Source organism: Microtus ochrogaster, unplaced genomic scaffold, assembly GCF_000317375.1.
Source record: "Microtus ochrogaster isolate Prairie Vole_2 unplaced genomic scaffold, MicOch1.0 UNK2, whole genome shotgun sequence".
NCBI lineage: Eukaryota > Metazoa > Chordata > Mammalia > Rodentia > Cricetidae > Microtus > Microtus ochrogaster.
In genome coordinates this window covers 7,016,377-7,020,663 of record NW_004949100.1, presented here as the reverse complement: position 1 = coordinate 7,020,663, position 4,287 = coordinate 7,016,377, and the positions used below count along the sequence as shown (strand labels likewise).

The 4,287-nt window shown below is 43.5% G+C and overlaps 1 protein-coding gene across 4 annotated transcripts in view; it reads left to right on the top strand.

The window, feature by feature from the left end:
• Klf12 (Kruppel like factor 12) overlaps positions 1-4,287 on the top strand; it is a 376,554-nt gene that overhangs the window by 356,834 nt on the left and 15,433 nt on the right. The window lies entirely within an intron of this gene.

Here is a 4,287-nt window from a genome sequence, read left to right as displayed (position 1 = left end):
TTGCAGAGGATCTAGGTTCAGTTAAGAGTGCTTATGTCTCTTGCAGAGGTTCTAGGTTCAGTTAAGAGTATTTATGTTTTTTTTGCAGAGGGTCTAGGTTCAGTTCTCAGCACCCACAAGGCAGCTCACAACTGCTTTTGACTCCAGTTCTAGTGAGGCTTATGCCTTCTTCTGCCCTCTGCATGATCCTGTATTCATGTGGTACATATAAACTCACATAGAAGCACACAAATACACATCAATATAGCAAAGAAATATATTCTAAAAGACAGGTGGAGAACAATTGGGAAAACACCGCAAGCAATATATTCACAAAACAATATAGATTGCTTTTTTTTAACTCCGGCATGATCTAGATTTTACATTTGTATTATAGTCGTTTCATTTGGTTAATTATTAGCGTAGGGCTCTGTGTTAGGCCCAGGGGATAGAGTGATGAAGAGATGCCCAAACCACCACGTTCGGTATCATCGTGCTCACGGGGTTTCAGATGGGACAAGCTTCCCATCACGGAGCAGAATGAGGAGAGTCTCACTGCAGGCGTGCTTCACATACTGTGGGCTGGGAAGAACTGCGTAGATGAGAAGATAACAACATCAGAAATCTTGTGAAACTGTTATGGGGCAAGTAAATGAAGAGGCTTCTGAAAGAAACTGGAGGAAACAGAACCAGCGTTGCCAGGATGTGGCGGTCTTTCAGAAAGACTTCATTAGAGGAATCTGGCATTGTAGTGCATGCATATGATCGGAGCAGTCTAAGAGTCGAAAGGCAGGCCAAAGAGAGGAATACCAGGTCAAAGTCAGCCTGGGTAATACAGCAAGACTCTAACTCAGAAGATAAATTGAAAAAAAAAAATCTCCAAATTCGTGTGGAAATATAGAACACCTAGGATAACCAAAACAATCCTGAATAACAAAAGCATTTCAGGAGGCATCACCATCCTGATTTCAAATTATATTTCAGGACACTGTAATAAGACAGCATAATTCTGGCACATAAACAGACGCATTAACCAAGAAAATAAGATCAAAAACCCAGATATAAGTCCATGTTCCTACAGCCACCTGATTTGTGACAAAGAGACCTTGGAGGAAAGACAGCGTCTTCAATGAATACGGCAATATTTTGTGGAAGAGACAGATAATCAAGATCCTTTGAACTATGTTATGACATGTGGCTGGAAAAATAATATATCCTCAAAGCAAAACTTGTATAGGTGTACTGCTGGCCTTCCCAACTGAAATCAAATTGCTTTTGGTGGTTCTTATCGACAGGTACTGAAAGGGGGACATTTGCTAGGTTAGTAGCTACATACTCTGTTCCAGATGTGTTAAGCTGCTCAAGTCAGGGAACCATATCTGGTACAACAGTTGTAATTACAGTTAGGACCTGACTAAGTCTTCAGTAGTAAATGATACCAGGTTTAATGTTGAGGTCCTTTATTCACTGGAGTTCAGATTTGTGAAGGGTGAGAGACGGATCTGGGATTGCCCTTCTGCAAATATCTACTCAGTCTGGTCAACACCAGATCCTAGAAAGCCAAAGCCCACATGTCAATGGTTTCTACTCCTGATATAATATCAGCTTCTGCCAAGAATTCACCTATAATCTCATGCAGTGTGCTATATGATCAGATGGCTAAGGAAAAGAAGACTAGGGCCTGTTCACTGATGGTTCTGCCTGCGCGTTGTTTAGGCAGGACGCAGAAGTGGACAGCCCCAGCATTACAACGCCTTTCTGGGGCAACCCTGAAAGACACTACCAAAGAGAAATCTTCACAGTGAGCAGAACTTTGGGCAGTTCACCAGGTCACACATTTTGTTTGGGAGGAGAAATAGCCCAATCCGTTATTGTTCATTGGTTCATGGGCTGTAGCCAAGGATTGGCTGGATGGTCAGGAACATGGAAAGAACGTGATGGAACTGGGTGACCAAGACATCTGGGGAAATAGTGCATGGATAGGTCTCACCAAATGAGTGAAGAGTGGAAGATTCTTGGGTCCCATGTAAATGCTCATCAAAAGGTCACTTCACCTGAGGAGATAAATAATCAAATAAATAGGATGCCCCAGACTGTGGACAGACAGCCTCGTTAATCAGTCATCCCTGTCATTGCCCAATGAACACGTGAACAAATACAGGCTACCGCTCACCAAGGCTAACATGGTTACAGCTATCACTGAAAGGCATATCTTGCAGCAGGAGAAACCAACACCAAGCCGCAAATAAGGCATCATTCCCTGGGGCGACCATCCAGCGACATAGTGGCTGATTGACTGCATTGGATCGTACTGGAATAGACACTTTCTGGTTATGGATTTGCCTTTCCCTGCATATGATGCCTCTAGAAAACTACCATCTGTGGACTTACAGACTTCCTATTCACCATCATGGTAGCCACATAGTATTGCTTCTGACCAAGGAACTCACTTCATGTCCAGGGAAGTGTGACAAGGAACCCAGAATCATGGAATCCACTCTTCCTCACCATTCCATTTTGAAGTAGCCGGCTAGAAAGATGGAATGGGCTCTTGAGGAATCAGCTACAACACAAATAGTGAACAGAGCCTGGAGGACTGGGGTAGCGTTCTTCCGAAAGTGGTATGTGCTTTGAATTAGTGTCCAATGTATGGTTTGTTTTCTCCCATAGCCAGGATCCATGGGTCCCGGAATCAAGGGTTGAAGAGGGGATAGTTCAGTCAGCCTCACTCCTGGTCACCCACTAGGAAAAATTTTGCTTCCTGATCCTGTGATTTTTCGGATCTGCTCTTGGTTCTAGTGAGGGGGAACCCTTGCCTGGAGACACAGCAAACATGCAATTCAACTGGAAGCTCAGATTTCTCCCTGGTCACTTTGGGCTTTAATACCCTTAAGGCAACAGGCTAGGAAAAGAATAACTATACTGGTGTGTGTGTGTTGGGAGTGGTGATTGATTCAGATTACTATGGGGAAATTAGGTTGCTTTTCTGAAAGACTGAGATGCTTTGGAGAGGCTCCTGTGGAGCCGAAGAGAGAGGACTGCTGGACAGGCATTTGGAAGACAGAGCTGGCACCTGCAATGATCATGGTGGAGCAGGCAGGGAATACCTCCCCTATTTCTCTACGGAAGAGTCTCAAAAAAAAAAAAATCTCTCCACCCAAAAAAGATTTGGGACAACTTGGGATGGGTGTAGATAAGCTTACCCCTTTGCTACAGCAATGCAGGAGGAGAGGCATATTGTTGAGGTGTTAGGTGCTGAACTAGATTTGGGTCATCTGAAACAGCTTTCAGGCTGCGGCTGAATTCGTCTGTACCATCCCTGTATGCAGAAGGGAGACTAGAAAGTAGACACACAGAGGATTTCCCGGGAGGCTGGAGCAGAGACTGGGAGGATGAGGGGATTGCGTAAGGGAGAAGAAAAGCTCAAAGTCTTGGCACACATTTACGTGACAGGTTAAAGAAGAGTTCTCTGCACAAGAAACTTAAGAAAAGGTAACCAGACACATAGCAAATAAGTGCTGTCACCGCACCGCAATATACACTCGGAACAGCCAAATAAAACAAGGTCCTTTGACCTTGAACTTTTTACTTTTTGTGAAGTCCATTTTATTAGAGAATATTTTCATTCCTTGTTTGCTCTCTGGGTGAGAAGGCTAGACTTTGTGTTAGCAATACCATATATCCCATAAGTCGTCACTCAGGCCCTTGTCTGCCAGGCCAGTTCTGACTAGATCGCCTAGTTTTGTAGAGCAGTAACTTCAAGTGTGGAGTGGCAACTTAAAAGGTGGCTAACAGTAACTGGATCCCCAGTGAAGCAAGGGCTAGCCACTGCCACTGCTAGGTTACAAAGCTGCCGAGGTCAGATGTGTTAAAATCATGACATTGCTTAGAAAAGGTCACAGTGTGTGGAGAGTTTCCCATGTTCTAGCAAACATTTTATTTGCTATTGTGATCAAGGTTGCCTTTATAGAACAGCACTGGGAATACACAAGAAGCTCACTTAGTCACTTTCACACACAATGAAGAAGTTAGTCCAGACCATTTAGGGGAATTCCAGTAACACACTGACTGTTTGATTAAATTATCAAGACAAATAATGGATTGCACATACTATACAATAGGTTGGTCTGCTTGGTTCAGGCAGTTTTGTACTTAAAATATTTTCAAGAGATAGAATCAGGATTGATGTCCAGTTAGCCAAAAACTTTAATTTGTTCCTTTAAAATAGCAAAGAAAAGAAGGATTAAAGAGATGGTTCAGAGGACCTGAGTTGTGAACGTCTAGCACCTATGGGGGGAGGGGAGGAGA